The sequence below is a fragment of the Polistes canadensis genome, unplaced genomic scaffold (genome assembly GCF_001313835.1).
Source record: "Polistes canadensis isolate GaletaPanama2010 unplaced genomic scaffold, ASM131383v1 scaffold_144, whole genome shotgun sequence".
Lineage (NCBI taxonomy): Eukaryota > Metazoa > Arthropoda > Insecta > Hymenoptera > Vespidae > Polistes > Polistes canadensis.
This window is the reverse complement of record NW_014569691.1, coordinates 121,516-138,725: the sequence shown is the minus strand read 5'-3', so window position 1 is coordinate 138,725 and position 17,210 is coordinate 121,516. Positions and strand designations below refer to the sequence as shown.

The following is a 17,210-nucleotide window of genomic DNA, read 5'->3' as shown; positions in this document are numbered from 1 at the left end:
AACACGAAAAGTGGGGATGGAAAGTTCAACCAATCAATTTCACAGAATACGTGACATTATGCACCAATCACTGCGACGAATTTAGGACGATAACTGCAGCTTAATTAATATTTTTAATATATAACATTTAATACAGAAATCTATTTAATATAAAAAGATTATAGAATAATCATAGAAAAAGAATTCTAATAAAATATTATAAAGAAGGTAGAAGTAAAGGAGGAAAAAATTGGACCAATGAGCAACGAGTATAAAAAAATATTCCATCGGTGATTGGCGTATATTTTATTTGCCAAATTTTATGCACACATACATCTAATATCGAAATAAATATTAATCAACGTTAAAACTGTGTGAAGAAAAATTTAAAAAGAATCTAAAAAATAATATAGGAAAGTTAGAAATATTAATAAAATAAAAATATGAGAAAAAGAATAGAGGGATGATCGGAAGATAAAGAAGGAAAACAAGGTAACAGCAAATCACAGGAACGCTTGGCAATGTAAATGAAGAAATGGACGCGAGGAGGCGTTGGGGACGTCATATTTGATGGCGCGAATGGGCGTGAATTTAGCCGATTGGTTAGAAGAGGATAAAGAAAAAGCGAGCGAGGGTGGGGATAGGTCTCTCGGGTGGAAATTTCGAGGACGTGAAAGGCCGTGTAAAAGGGGGTGGCGCGCGTTGGTGAGAAAGGGGCGCCATCTATTCGTAGAGTACCCGGCCACCCTCGAAACACCCGTCGTGCATAAACCGCGCTCGTACTTTCCCGTATAATTGCGGCAATTCAGTGGCAGCCGATCGAGCCAGTGCAACCGTGCCTTAATAAAGTGACCAGTGTATGCCTTTGGGGAAAGGAGATAGATAAAGGTAAATAAAATCCTTCTTATTTAGCAAAAGTATTCGATCAATTGTGATTGTCGTCTCCCTTTTTTGGGGGAGAAAAAAGAAAAGACGAAAAAAATCCGAAAGAAAGAGACAGAGGAAGAGGGAGAAAGCGAGAGAGAGAGAGAGAGAGAGAGAGAGAGAGAGAGAGAGAGAGAGAGAGAAAATGTTGAGAGAGGCGTATATAATAGTTTAGCGCTGATGTTTAGGGGTTCGTTTTAACGACGTATCTACAACACGCACGATGTTGCAAGTCCTAGGAAAGAAAAATTCTGTCTTATATCGGTTAGGCTGATTCGGGGCCCCCCGATGTCCAGGGGGAGAGAGAGATATATTAGCGCGTTGGATCGATTCCCTTGCTCGACGACGGGGGAAACACGCGGCGCTCTTTGGGGGTTCTAAAACGAAGCTTACCAACCAAACTTCTCTTCTTTGTCGTTACGATAATACGAGCAAAATAATATCTATCGAAGATCAAAATAAATATCTTTAGATGTCAGGATTACGTCAGGGTTTCATTCTCTCTTTCGTCGTTCTCGTATGATTTCTTTCCCAAATTAATAAAAAAACGTTTTCTTGTCTTATTTTTACATGTATATTACAGTCTCGTCGTCAACGGAGACAACCCCTTTTATTTTCTTCAATAATTCCCTATGAGAACTTATTTTTAATAATCGTAATTAAAATTATCACTCTCGATATTACTCGCTTGCTTGTTTTATTTTCTTTTTTATTGTTCTGTAAAAAGTGATCGTTGTATAAAAATAATGTATTTTGTAAAATATACATATATATGTATATACGTATAGATAGGTGTTTCTATCTTGTCAGTTATGAATTCGATGTATTACTGAATGGGTAGAGATGTCAATACGCGATTCCGCGAGTGTGACGCGTACAACGAACAAAGGAAGATCGAGGTGTCAAGAGTGACAGCATCATTCTCTCTCTCTCTCTGTCTCCGTCTCTCTCTCTCTCTCTCTCTGTCTCTCTCTGTTCCGATCGACGCGTCACTCGATTCGCAAAGTTGTCGCATTCGACGTGAATATGTGTTGCCTCGAAACGGGAAATAGTCTTTTTCTCTCTTTTGCATATTATTTTACATCTACGAGAAAAATGTAAAACCAATCCCCCTGTAACGAAAAAAAGAAAGAAAAAAAAATAAAAATGAAATCGACCATCCTGTCTGGCGAATACGAAATTTATCAAATTTTGTTTCTTACATTCTCGTAAATGTTGTTAAATATTTTTCGAATTTGGTTTTTAAATAATATTTAAATATTGCATTCAGTAATGTATTCTAATAACGCAGGATATGTTCGTAAGTTCGAAACGCCATACGCGTAACGACGTAATACATATGTATATACGTAGAAGATTTCCATGAAACGAAACACGACACCGCATAAGTATCCATATCCTTTCTTCGAAAACACATAGAGAGAGAGAAAGAGAGAGAGAGAGAGAGAGAGAGAGAGAGAGAGAGAGAGAGAGAGAGACAAAAATGCATCCGTATGTACATTACGAAGCGATGTAAAAGCGTGTAAAACACGTTTAGAATGACTCAATCGTTTTACACGAGACGTATTTTTAGATTTTTTTATTTATTTTCATATATATGATAATTATTAAATTGAAAAATCTATGATAAATTTATAAAGATTGAAATTGAATAATATATAATAAAAGTGTAATTGGAATTGATGATAGACTTTCTGTCTCTCTGGTGTCTTAGAATAATCAATTATTTCTTGAGCTATCGTGGTTAGAAGAGTTTTTTAGTTCGGTAAGATATAAAACGTACAGTTAGAAAACGTGATTTACATTTAATTATTCATCAATTTCTTTTATCCAATGATATTCGTTCGGATGTCGATAAAGTCTGTCTATCTCTGTCTCACAAATTGCTAGTCTTCTTCTTCTTCTTGTTCGAGTTTAACAATAAAGAAGATCGACGTCTGTCGGCTTGAAACATAGATGCTAGAAAATAGGAACGGGTATATAAATCTTTGTCGAAAGTAAGCCAACGCTTTGCCGTCACTTTGCCGTCACTTTGGATACATTTTCTTCAAGGGGGTTGACTATAGATGGTATTTTACGTACAAGTGTACGGAGTAAGATGTAAGTCATTTTCCCCAGAACCACCGACTGAAACCACGAGATTTTTGAATGAGTTCAAGCAGTCGATAGAAAACGGTTATTCCAGAACTCAAATGCCAACCCTTGCTTGTGTTCCGTCAACGATGAAACTATGTTAATCGCGTATCGAGTATAATTGAACAATCAGTTTGAACAATTTACGTGAACAAATAGAAAAAATGAATAATTTCTTTCGAGTTATTTTAGAGAAAGCTATTTTTTATCTCACCCTATATGTATATTAAACATATACGTACAGTGTGAGCAAAATGTTTTAATATTATAAGTAAATTTAATTTACAAATATTGAACTATTACTTGAAACAGTTACTGTTTCAATCAACGAAGGGATGAACAATTGCTAACGACAATTAATTTGATTGCTATCCTCTATATGAATACATACAGGACAGATGTTGAAAATTCTTAAATTTGTAGTTGGATGATTTAAAAATGAAAATGAATGTAAAAAAGTTTGGAACAATAGTAACTTGAAAGATAATTGAACAATTTTTGATCCAGCCTGTATTTGTACACACATAGAGATATACAGAGAGAAAGAGAGACAGAGAGAGAGAAAGAGAGAGAGGGACACGTAGAAGCTTAGAACGGGTATTCTCCTCTAGCAGGAAAATTCGATGCTTTGGCTGTTACCTATGGGGGTCTTACCCGTATCAAACCGTAATGGCCTATGGTGCGGACCAGTGACGGTCTTTCTCGAGTTTCCGCACGACGTGATCCTAACGGCGAGACTCGGCTACGAACCGAGCAAGGACGCGGTGTTGCTCATCGTGAAACTTATCGACGAGCGAGAGAGAAAGAAATAGAGAATATGAAAATATGAGAATATGGGAGCGAAAGGAAGACAACCAAAAATAGGAGATAGAAAAAAAATACGGAACATGAGAATATCAAACAGAGAGAGAAAGAAATACAAAATATGAGTAAGAGAAAGAGAGAGAGAGAGAGATAGGTTGGGAGGGGGTTGGGGGTTGGGAATATTATGAAATACAAAAAAATATAGAACATGTGAGAGAGAAAAATATAAGGTAGTTCATATTCATGGCAAAGTTTTCATATATGTTCCAGTGGTTTTGGAATATCCGCTCTCTTCTCCTCTCTTACATAATTCTATCGATCCTTAGACAGTTAGTAGTAGCTTTCTGTCTGTCAAGCCGGCTTTTCGTGATCCACCTTGACGACTGGCGCTATTTTCGACTGTATTATCATCCGCGGTGTCGGTACAATGTCTCCTATCCGGATTAGAAACTTATTCCTCATCCGGCTTTCTCGTTACCAAGGCGACACTGTCATCAACGTGCTTAGGGTCTCATTAGAATCGACTTATAGTCCAGCCCTTTCTTCTTAAACAGTTATCCGATATCTGACACGAATTTTAAATGGACCATCCAATTGATTAGACAATCGTATTCGATTCGTTTTCCTTTTTGTTTAGATTTAAAATGAAATTGAATGAACGAGAATGAAATAATCATAATTATATATATAATGAAATCATAATTTCATGATCGGTTGCACGGTTACAGGAACTTTAATGTTTTTTCTTTTTTCGAGGGCTAATTTTAAAAAAGAAAAAAGAAACAAAATTTTAAATGGTGCCATCGTATTCGATGTTACGTTATATCACGTTCAACCAACCCTTGTGTTTTCCTGTTCATGTTTCTTTCATTGTGATTCTCGTTACGTCTGTTTCCGATGCATGCGAACGACAATCGTCAAATACTTTAATAACGTGCTGTTCGATCGGTCTTCTCGTCCCGATTTTTCAACGGATCGCGGTCGTCGCGACTCTCTTGGTCGAAGAGAAATAGCGGGAGGGTAGGGGGTGGGTTGCAAGGGGTTGACGACGACGATGACGACGACCTCGTTGCGACGCCGCGACGCGAGATGATGCGCGTCCACCTTTGTCTAATACCGATTCCGATTATGCCAATTGATTGATTCTTTTCTTCCTCGATCCTCAGCTCCCTTTGATCAATAGAATATTACCTTCGAAAGTGTTCTTTTTTTTTCATTATCAGGATTTGCCTAATCGGTGTACATCGTTGTACGATCTTTTATCAAATTTTGATACTAAACTTAATATTTAACATTTTTTAAATTTGTTCACAGATTATTATGGAATTATTATTAAATTGCATTAGCATTTTTACATTGTAATATTTATAGATAATATATTTTTCGGTATATACGTCATCGATATAAGAAAGCATAAATATATGATTAGACAAGAGTAAGAGAAAAAATAAAACGAAACCGTATCTTTTATTTTTCTATCCCCCCCATGGAACATTAATAATGCGTCACGAAATACAGGTGTTCGATTCCGTGTCTCGTGCTTGTAAGCAGGGTTTGATACCGTGCCATTATATAGCTTCGAGCATTTTCCAGTTATGCGAGAACGCACGTATGCGAGAAAGAACGAGTAAGAGAGAGAGAGAGAGAGAGAGAGAGAGAGAGAGAGAGAGAGAGAGAGAGAGAGAGAGAGAGAGAGGAAAAAAACTACCCTAACCTCCAGTGACACGACGATGGTGGCGTTCGACGTTCGCAGTTCGATTAGCGCTTATGTTCTTCCTTCGTATGTGCTTTCTCTAACACGACGACGAAGAACACCTATCGAACGATTTCAAGTTTATAAGTGAGCTAGTCAAACGTCCTACATACATGCATTCACATATACACGCGCGCACACACACATACTTCGATTTATATATCCATGCAATCGATCATTCCTAAAGCATTAGCTCCGAAAAGTACTTTCCCTTGTTTCCTAATAAACGTCTTAACGATAGTATCACCGAGGTCTTGATTTTTAACCGGTATAGGATAGAAAGATCGATTTAGATACGATTAGAAGTATGGTCTTTAAATGATCGATCTATCAATCCATCGATCTTCTTTTTTATAAAACTAAACTTCTTTATAGAAATCAACTTTAAAGTAGATGGATGAAACGTTGTTTTTTTTCTTTTTTTTTCCTACTTGCTCGTATCATGCAAATTATTTCTTTCTATTTTAAGTAACATCTAATTAGTATGTAAAAGGAATAATAAACGAATATATTCGTCTGAAGGATAATGGCAAAGGTTTAATTAACCGCTAATAAATCTATGACGTCTTACAATTCCCTTAGAATTTTTCTAACCCTCATTCTCTAACGTTATTTAACTTTGCAAGTTAATTTTTAAGTTTATCACACCAGTTATAATATACTCTCTCTTTCTCTATTTTTATATGCGTAATATTTGTGTAAAGACGAATAAAAAAGAAAAAAAAAGAAAAAAGAAACGCTTTTTGCGGAGGGTTATAATTCATGCAGAATTTTATCGGGCAACTTTCAGTCACCTTTAGAATACGCGGAGTGTTCAACGTAAGCTGACTATAGTAACGTTTACGGTTAGGGTTCGCAGAATAAGGATCGTACGATTGGGGTCGTCATTCGTAAAAGGTTCTTCGTAGAAATAAAATGGCAACGCGGAATCTAAAGGAAGAACCGTTCGGATAATACTTGGACGGAAAGATTTAAACAGTTGAGGAATATTCGACGGTATTTTGATCGACCACCTCGGTGATACTTCCTTCCTTCCTTCCTTCCTTCCTTCCACCCTTCCGTCCTTCCGTCCTTCCTTCGTTCGTGCATTCACCCCGTTATGAAGTCTACCTTCTCTATCTCTTCGATCTAATTCTTTCGTAAGCAAGCGGGAAAAGGTTTGATCTTGATGAGTAGCGGCTTCTTCGTCTGCCTCTTTATTCGTCTCTGAACTGAACTGAACTGAACTACTTTTACTTCGAACAAGAAATAAAAACTAGAGAGGGAAAGAGAGGAAGAATGATCCGAGCACCTCTCGAGCTTTTTTTTCCCTCTGATCCACCCCTCTTTTTCTTCCTTTTACCCTTCCTCCTCTTTTTTCTTCTTCTTCTTCTTCTTCTTCTTCTTCAGCGAGGCCTTTTGTCGATGCGTAAATTGTCGAGTCTTCGTCATCTACCAATCCCCTCACCGCCACTTCCTTTTCTCATCTCAATAACCTACACCTATACATACACATTATTGCTGTCTTTTTCTTTTTACAATTTTTTCTTGTTTTTTACTTCGCATGACAGAGGGGGGCGGAGTCTTTGATAGTTCTCTCGTGTGTGTTGTTCTTCTAATCCACGATATTAGTTTTCTGATAGTTTGGAAATATTCTTGGGGTTACATCGATCTCGGTGTACCATCTTTGAAAAATTAAAAGAACGTTTTTTGAATATCTTTTTGATGATAATTATGATGAATAGAAAAAAAGGTAAAGAAAAGGGGGATACAAAAAGAGAAAGAAAGAGAAGTTCAATCGGAACTCTTCTTTACGGTTGAATCGGTATAGAAAGAAAAAGTTTGAGGACCACTGCTACGTGTAATACTTGCGATCGATCCGATCCATTCTAGAGAATACTCCTCCTTTAATACCTTTAACGGGAAATACTTATATATATATACACAGCAGACACACGTACAATGTACATATTATATATATGTACATGTAAAAATCGGGCAAGTGAAAAAAGAAAAAAGGGATTTGAAAAAAGGTTGCAAAGTGGCTTTTAATAACGACTGTTATCGATTGGCCTGCATCTTCCGGAATAACCATGATCGCATCGAAAATGGAGTCCTTCGTTGGTTCATGGTGAATGATCAAACGGGCGTTACGTTTATCGTTACACAAGCGTATCCCATTTTCCCAAACGGTAGGGTGATGATGAGGAGGTACAGGGGGAGGAGGGTGGAAAAAAGTAAAAGAGCTTTTACCAGCTACGGTAAATCTGTTCGGTACGATGTTCGACGTTAAATAAATCTCTTTATGATCGTTCTTTTTTTCTCCGTAATTATTAACAATATCATTTGTAAATGATGCCGTTTTAATAAACAATCTTGAGAATTAGATTTATTATTATTACACATAACTTTTGTCGGATATACTTATAGCTAAAGTTACGTGTAAGTTCTTAGGTGTTACAGTAGTATTACAAAATTGCGTGACATATCGAGTCAGCTAGCGAATGAGAATGGTAAGTAAGCAAATAACCACCAGCAAAGCAAGGCTCTGCTAACTACAGCACACAGTTGTTTGTTTCCAAGTAAATAACTGGAAAACGCGGAGTCTCAAGCGTTCGGCGGCCATTTTATAATATTTTGAAACTAACATTCTTCGTATTTGTTACTCATTACATCTTATTCTCTTATTATTATTATTATTAATATTATATTAATTCTTGTTTTTTTTCTTTTTATTTAATCTTATTGTCGATAAATAATTTTATTTACAACGCGTTGCGTACCCGCTGAAGTAAAATTAAAAGTGCAACGAAAATACGATAAATAATAAACCGAATGATCAACGAGCGGGGATCGTGCAGCCGAGAGTAACGCGTTAATAATAAATTAACCCATATGAATAATTATTGTTTTAATAGTTATTTATTTATTAGAATAATTCATTTGAACGTATTGGAAAATAAACAAATTATCATTATTTGTATTATGCATTTCCGTAGAAAATATATTCTCTCTCTCTCTCTCTCTCTCTCTCTCTCTCTCTCTCACTCCTCTCGCACTCTTGTAATTAATTTCGTGAATCGAAGTGAGCAACGGGAAAGGAAACTCGTGATATCGGAGAAACAATCTTGGAAACGTAACGCGATTCTCGAAAACGCGTTGAAATCCGTGAGTATCAAAACATGGCGCCACACCTTTCGTCGTCTCCTCTCTCTCTCTCTCTTTCTCTCTCTTTCTCTCTCTTTCTATCTCTTTCTCTCTCCCACTCCCTTACACACTCTTGGTCTTTCGTTAGCAAGCGCGAAATAGGAAAACCGAGACGAAACTAGAGACGAGGAGCTTGCGCGCGCGCGAGCGTGAAAAGGGGGATGAGAAGGGAAGGGTAGTTAAGGAGGAGGAGGAGCAGGAGGAGAAGGAAGAGGATGAGGGTGAGGGTGAGGGGTTGGAGAAGAGTGGTATCAAAGCGCGTGCAACGAAGACGGGCAAAGGATTTTAGCATCCGCTTGACCCCGACCTCCTTCTTTTAACCTATATTTACGAGTGTATTTTTTCTTTTTTCTTATTTTTCCTTTTTTTTTTTCCTTCCTTCTGTCTTCCTTTTTTTACTAGCTACCTACCGTTTCTTACTTTTTTCCTTCATCGGCCATTTTTTTTACGTTTTTCTTTTTTTCTGGACAGCCCGCAAAACTTTTTTTATACGTAAATCAAAAATCTTCATCGGTTCAGTTAATTAGATACATTTTTATTTATAGACAAATATTTACGATAAATTAATTTTTAAATATCGATAGAGAGAGATTGTATTAATTAATCAAGATAGTTTATAGTTTGATTTAACTTGTACGGTATAAGATAAAATTTGTATTTCCACAAATATATTTCATTGGTTTCGTTGATATTGTGAGAGATGCAGTAGAAAAATTTATAAAAATCATATCGTAAAAAAGTAAATGTATGTATTAATTTATGTGGGACAAAAATAAAATACGAACGAATGAAATGGGGACAAATTTGTCCCGAGCAATTTCGAATAATTAGTTGATTTTACTTTCATTTGATTAAAACCCTTCGTACAATTAGTTTCTTTGCGATTCTTGTGTCGCTTAACGCGCGTATCTCTCCCTCTCTCCTTCTCTCTCTCTCTCTCTCTCTCTCTCTCTCTCTCTCTCTCTCTCTCTCTTTCGCACGTCGTCTTCATATTTCTCAGCTTTATAATATATTTGCAATGTCGTCGTCGTCGTCGTCGTCCTCATCGTCGCGTGACGTGTGATATGCTAGACGTTTTACGAGAAGAGCACGCGACGCATCGTACATTATAACGCGCATCACGAGTCCTCGACGTAAAGTTACTCATATCGTGTAAGAGAGAGAGAGAGAGAGAGAGAGAGAGAGAGAGTGAGAGAGAGAAAATACTTGCAGAGAAACTAAGTGAATGCATTTCAAAGTTAGAAGGAGAGAATGCGAGCAGGAGATTCCTTCTTCATAGTTGACAAACGTTTGATAATCTTTCCTCATTCTCTCTCTCTCTCTCTCCTTCTGTCTCACGTGCTTATTTTCTTGTCGGCTAAATTTAGGAACTGAAAAAGAAAAAGAGAAGGGTTTTTAAAGGGTTATGACATTAAGAAGAGAGTTCAGTAGGGATATGTATATATATATATATATATATATATACATGTGTTCTTTACGAATTTCTCTCTGACTTCTTTTCTTTTCTTTTATTTTCTACGCGTCTACGTATTTTTTATTATTACTATTATTATTATTATTATTACTATTTTAATATTTGTTATTTTTGCAATTTTGTTTGGAGCATTTCAGAGAGACTAAAGCTAAATAGAAAGCGAAACGTTGGAGTCTTAATGAGAAATGCTTTTTAATGATCATTATTTTGAAATTTTTTCATTCCAACGTTTCAGCGATTCTTTTTACATTTCTTTTATAGCAATGATTTGAACGAGTTATTATTATTATTATTATTATTATTATTATCGTTATTAATTTTTATTCTTTATTTCATTTTTCTATAAAGAAAAGAGCTAAGAAATATACAATCGATTAATCTATCTTTTAATTTTCTTTCTAATAAAAGAAAGGAGTATATAGATTTTGTAACGAATTACGTGACATATACGCGTTTCGTTCTGTTTACAAAAGGGCAAACAATAATGTCTCTCATCGGCAATGTTTCTTTTATTCCGACATTTTCCTTCCCATTTTTATTCTCTTTTCTTTCATTTTGTCGATCGAAGATACATCGTCGAAAGTAAAAATATTTGTCTCGAGACAATATCTAAGGGTTTACTATAACCAAGGAACTAACAAAATAACTTGGAGTAAACGTGTATCGTATTTCTACGATTCCACGAATAAAATGCAGACGTTCCGGATTTTTTTTCTCTTTCACTCTCTCACTCGGTGAGTTTTCCAGCTTCGAAGGACAACGACGACGACGACAGATTAATGAGTGGACCCGTAATTAAAATTGTACATAGTTCTACCTTCCGACCATTGTTCATCGTCGATGTTAGAATACGAAATGAAAATGAGAATTCTTTTCTTTTTTATTCTTTTTCTTATTCAAATTTACTGATTTGTAATTTTGTTTATTCTCTCTCTCTCTCTCTGTCTCTCTCTGACGAATATATACACAATAATTAATTGAAAAAAAATGAAAATATGAATTATTGACCCATATTATAAATCGGAAACGAATTTTCCGAGCAACTCAATAATTTATATCATTATTCGTTTGATTACAAACTACTTGATTTCTCGGAATATCGTTTGAATTTTAAATACGACGACAAAAAAAAATCGTCATCTATTTATTTTCCATTGGAATAGAATCTAATTACATTTCGAATAACTTAATATATCTCAAGCTTACAGAATTATTTTGATGAGATAATCCGAATATATTATAATTCATTTCTATAATACTTTTTCTAAAACGGATCTAATCTACGAATCAAACTTCAATTTCGTAACCTTTACTACTCGTCTAATGTAAATTCACATATTACCTAATGAAAGTATGTAATTTTGTCTTATTTCATATTATTAATGATCGGTTTAATTACATCACCTGTAATAGCCGGTTATTTCGCGAATATTAACGTTAACATTTATAACATATAAACTTATAAAAAAAATAAATCGTTCGTCACTTGTTGCGAGTACCGGCTCCGCAGTCGATCCTATCAAATATTTTTCCTGCGAGTTTCTCGTAAAACAAAGTTTATTAGATCGATAAAAGGATAATCGTATCGATAAACCACCACGAAACTTCATAAAACTCGTTTGCTTGCTTGTTCCCTCTTTCTCTCTCTCTCTCGCTCGTTTCAAACAGGATGAGAGAGAGAGAGAGAGAGAGAGAGAGAGAGAGAGAGAGAAAGAAAAAAAGAGAGATAAAAGAGTAATAGAACTGTCGGAGAGCTTACGTTCGTTAGTTACGCCCGTTGACTAATTATCGTATCGCGTTGTGTTTTTCCCGTAGTAACGCACATCGTCATACTTCGATAAATCATAAGCGACCATTTCCAAGCTGGAAAATTAACGTTACCGATTCCCACGATGTTAAACGACCCACCCGGGATGTGTTTTGCTGGGTGCTGCTGCTGCTGCTACTGTTGCATGCCACAGAAATGAACGTCGAAAAGCGAAATACCACGTTCGAAAATTCATTCTATAAATTTCAAAGTTGGAGAGAAATAAAAAGGGATGGATGGCATAAAAATATTAAGAGAGAGAGAGAGAGAGAGAGAGAGAGAGAGAGAGAGAGAGAGAAAATGATTCTGCGAGACAGATGTAGAAAAATAAGAGTCAGAAAGAAAAAAGTCAGAGAGGAAAATAGTTTCAGAAAAATAAAATAAATGAGTAAAAGGAGAAAGAATAGGAGAAGGAGGAGGAGGAGGAGGATGGTGATGGTGATGGTGGTGGGAGGGAGGGAGAGAGGTTGGAAAGGAGAAAGATTGCTCGTAAAAAAGTGCGAAAGTACTCGCCTCGACCTTTTGTTCGTCGGAACGAAAGAGTAAGTCCTTGAGGAAACGATTCAAGAGGTTATTATCTCTCGGCTAAATACGTTTTCTCAGACAGGTCTGCTCTTATGAGAACTTTTCCTTTTTCTATTTTTTTCCCCCTTTTTTTATCGATCCTTGATTGGTGGTACATACACGCATATGCATTTCATTTTTATATTTTTTGCCTCCTTTCTCTCGAATTTCTTGCATTATTCTTTTTTTTGGCCAATGTACAACGTATCGATGAATCGCAGAAAGTGAAGGCGACTCGATTGATAATCGCCCCGTTTCCTGAATTACCTTGCATATGTATATGTGTATCTATACAATATCAGTGGGTACGTGTGTGTATGTTTATTCGCTGTTTGCTTGTTTCCCCGTGAATGTGTGCAAACGTGTATGCATTGGAAACTGACAGAGAATCACGAAGAATAATACGAGAGATAGAGAGAGAGAGAGAGGTGGATGGATAATAGTCCTTTTCTCTCTCTCTCTCCCGTTTATAACGCTCGTGCAAACAGCGTTTGGTCAGCATTCACAACTTGGCCATTGGTACTACGAGGGTTGCACGAGGTAGGTATACGAGAAACAGAGACAAAGATAAAATAAGAGAGAAAGAGGTGGGGTGGGGGGTGGTTAGGGGGAAAGGGACGAGATGCTCCAGAAGTTCCCATCTCGGTTGGTGCTCTTTACACCGAGCGACCTTTTCCTGCGTGAATTAACTTACGCATAAAGGGCCACCCCTTTTAAACGAGTGCACTTCTGAAAAGGCGTTCCTACGGATACGTACTTTGGTGATGGTAGTAAAAGGAGGACGAGAAAAAGGAAGAAGAGTGAGGGAAGGTGGGGTGGGGAGAAGGAGGGGGAGATAAAGAGAGAGAGAGAGAACTTCTTTAAATTCCGACAGCTCGATAAAGGTTCGTTGGCTTACGCGAACCTGCTTTACGATGTGTTGGTTGGGTGGTACTTCTTGCTTCGCAAACACCATGGAAAAAGAAAAGAAAAGAAAATAAGAAAGGAAAGGAAAGGAAGAAAGAAAGAGAAGGAATATTTTAAATTCATCGAGCTCGCACGAATTCTTTAACCATTTCCTTTGTAAAATCGCAATGCGGAGGTTGTGAAATCATTGCATCCTGCGCCACCACGGCACGCGCGTCCTGCATTAGAAAAATCTTCCATCTCCGTTAGTACTTTTTCCTTTTTATATTTTTTAACGAATCGATTTAGTCAGTTCAATTTTTAATTCCAATTCGAGAGGAATCGGTAGAAACCAAAAATAATACGGGGATGAAGGAAAGACAGGGGTGAGGAGGGGGCGAGAGGGGGAAAAATATGTCGACCTTTTCGATTTGATCTTTTACCATCTCTCCCCCTCCCCTCTTCTTCTTCTTCTTCTTCTTACATCATTTTTACGATTCTCGAGATAGGACGTTTTTCCTATTCGATTCGCAAAGCTTTTTCCTCGTATTTCTCAAGTTCTCTTAGAGAGTTCGTTCACGACGATAAGAATTCAATGATATTTCGAGAAAAAGGAAGGAATTACTTTCGACTTTCTTGAATAAGCGTGAAAGGGCGTACAACGTTGAGAAAGAAAATAGAAAAAGAAAAAGAAAAAGAAAGGGCAAAGAAGCGCGGGGGGTAGGAGAGAAACTACGACGAGGACGAGGACGACGCCCCACGTTGAATATCGAACGAGCAAGAAAATATTCGCATTCGTCTGCCCGAATTATCTATCCCCGTTTTCAACCCCTTTACCCTTCCCCCCATAGCCCGCCCGTCCCCCTAGCACAGCTCCTCTACACGTTTTCCCATCTTTTTCGTCTGCGCTAGGAAAGAAGAGCGACGCCAGCTAAGACGTCAAAACAGCCGAAGAATGAGAAATAAAAAGAAAAAGGAGAGGAAAAGGATGGAAGAAGAGGGCGAAGAGAAGGACGGTGGGAATAAAGGGTGGAAGGGAGGAAGGGGGCTGGAGAAAGATAGGAAGAGAGTGAAAATAGTCGCTTCGTGTTCTCGCAAAATCGATACGGCATTCTATCCTCTTTCTTCCTCCCCTCCTGTCTCTCTCTCTTTCTCTCTCTCTCTCTCTCTCTTCCTCTCTCTCTCTCTATTTTATCTCTTTCCTCATACTTTAGCAAGAGCGGCAGGCATTTGTGAAGTCGAAAATTGACAAAACTTGGTCTCTTCGTCAAAGAAACGAACGACATTGACTCGACGTCGACAAAGATTGGGCTCCTCTTCTCTCGAGGACGAAAAGCCCAACAAACAAGAGAGAGAGAGAGAGAGAGAGATTGAAATAGGATAAAAAGTTAAAAGATATAAAAGGAAGAAAACACGACACATAGAGAAAGAGAAAGAGATTTGGTCGATGCAGTCGGGCGGTGCAGTACGGAAGGTAGATTCAAAATGTGCCGATTGTATCTGTTGGTGCCAGTGACCCCCTATTGATTCCACGCTCAGCGAAGCACAGAGCAGACCCTCTCACTCCCCCTCCCTCCCACCCTCTCTCTCTCTCTCCTTCTCTCTTTCTCTCTTTCTCACTCGATGCCACGCCATCCTCGTTCCCTCTTCGTCCTTCCACTCTTCGCCCTTTCTCTACCACCACCCTATGCTTTTCTCATATACACATACACACACAGAGTCTTTTCCAACCCCCTCATTCCCTCTACTAACATCGCTCGTACCACAACCACCACTATTACTAGTAGCGTTAGTACTAGTACTATGATACCTACACCACTATGCACTAGCACTACCCTTACTACTACTACTACTACTACTATTACTATTACTATTACTATTAACAACGTTCTGTGCTCGGTCGACTGGCACGCTCGTTTCGCCACGACGACGAGCATCGAGGTGCTGCCTACGCCTTTCGCGGATAGGTGAAAATCATTTTAACCTTTAGCGAGTGCCTAGGCCCACAAGAATAGGGAGGCCAACTCCGAGTGAGTACTCCCTCGATACCACCAACCCCAACTCTCCTTCCTCCCTCCCACCATTCCTCTTTCCTTATCTTCTATACTAAAGTACTAACGCGTTTTTTCCGTTCCTATGAAATCTTCTTTGGTTAGACCGACGACCTTCTTCTTCTTCTTCTTCCTCTTCTTCTTCAGACCGAACTTCTCCTCCTCTTCTTCTCTACTTGATAAAGGAGACATTTCGTTTTTCTAAACAAAAAGAGAAACCGATAGAGAGAGAGAAAGAGAGAGAGAGGGAGAGAGGTAAAAAGATAGTTGATGACATTAAATACAACTACGCGTTCCAACTAAAAGTCTATCATTTCATATACACGTATTATATGTGTATATGGATAAGTACATATATATTATATATATATATATATACTTCGAGTAACGAGATTACGATATAGCCAGCGAACTCTAGGAAATTGGATTCATTGAATTACATCTCTCCATCGTCATCGTCGTCGTCGTCGTCGTCGTTGCTGTTGCTGTTGCTGTTGTTGTTGGTGTTGAGTTGCGTTGTGTTGTAATGCACGTAGATGTATAGGAGTAACAATTTATCGAGAGAGGTAGAACTCGAGGAAAGTTAGAGGAAATAAATCGATCGGGAGGGAGGGAGGGATCGAGTAAAAATATTGGATTAGCTGTGTGGCCTCTGTCGAGGCTTTTGAATATGTCCTGGCGCTTGGATAGTGGTCCCCTCCGCCTCTTTTGATGCGTGTTCGCTGAATTTACGCACGCGGTTTAATCGAATTATTTCCAAAGTCGTTCCTATATAATGACAGGTCACTGGCCCGATATGATAATGCAATATATTTACTTACTACGTAAATTTATACGTATGCGTGTGTGTGTGTGTGTGTGTGTGTGTGTGTGCATTATACGTGCATATATATCTACGTAGAATTCATATACTCGAAAACCTTGGCATTTATTTCGCTTTATTCGGTGAAAATGATACGTTCGTTTTAATAGGGGGGGGGGGAAGGAAAGGAAAATTACAAAGAGCAAAAAAATTGTAAAAAAGGAACGTCCATTAATTATTATATATAACATTAAATGTTTATATAAATATAATTCGTATTTGATTTATTATAAATTAGTTTTAATTAACGAAATATATTCCTTTCAATTTAATGTTCCATTTAAAATGTTACTCATTTTTATGAGTCCCGACAAATTTTAGAAAAGGGTCTTTATCTTTCTTCATACATTGAATATGTGAAACCGTATTTACGAGTACGGATGACCATGTTTATCTATATTAGAGCTAACAGGGATACGTATATCGTACCACGATACTAATATAGATGTTTAAATATAAAAAGAAAAGTCGCATACGAGGTAGGATCGATGCCGCGCGGATATTTCTATCTCTATTATCTATCATGAGTAGAGAGAAGAACAAATTATTTAACGTAAAAATATTTAACCTATTTACATTATATGCGCACAGTTTCTATTATTTCTATTCGTCATTACAATCGTTAATTATAATTATTATTAACATTTTATTTGAAATTACATTGTCATATAATACGTCAAATAATATCATCATTATCATTATTATTATTATTATTATTATTATTATTGTTGTTATTATTATTACTATGAAGAGTTTATAGTTATTACGCGGCATATAGACTAGAACAA

General features: G+C 37.3%; 1 protein-coding gene across 13 annotated transcripts in view; it reads left to right on the top strand.

Annotated features, from left to right (window-relative positions):
- The first annotated feature begins 658 nt into the window (after positions 1-658).
- LOC106788567 overlaps positions 659-17,210 on the top strand; it is a 49,541-nt gene continuing 32,989 nt past the window's right edge. For 11 of the 13 annotated variants that reach the window (XR_001381908.1, XM_014751932.1, XM_014751934.1 and 8 more), the window contains exon 1: positions 659-867. The gene's annotated coding sequence lies outside the window, so the exon portion shown is untranslated. The remainder of the gene's footprint in view (positions 868-17,210) is intronic. The other 2 variants (XM_014751938.1, XM_014751929.1) reach the window with 1 other exon arrangement.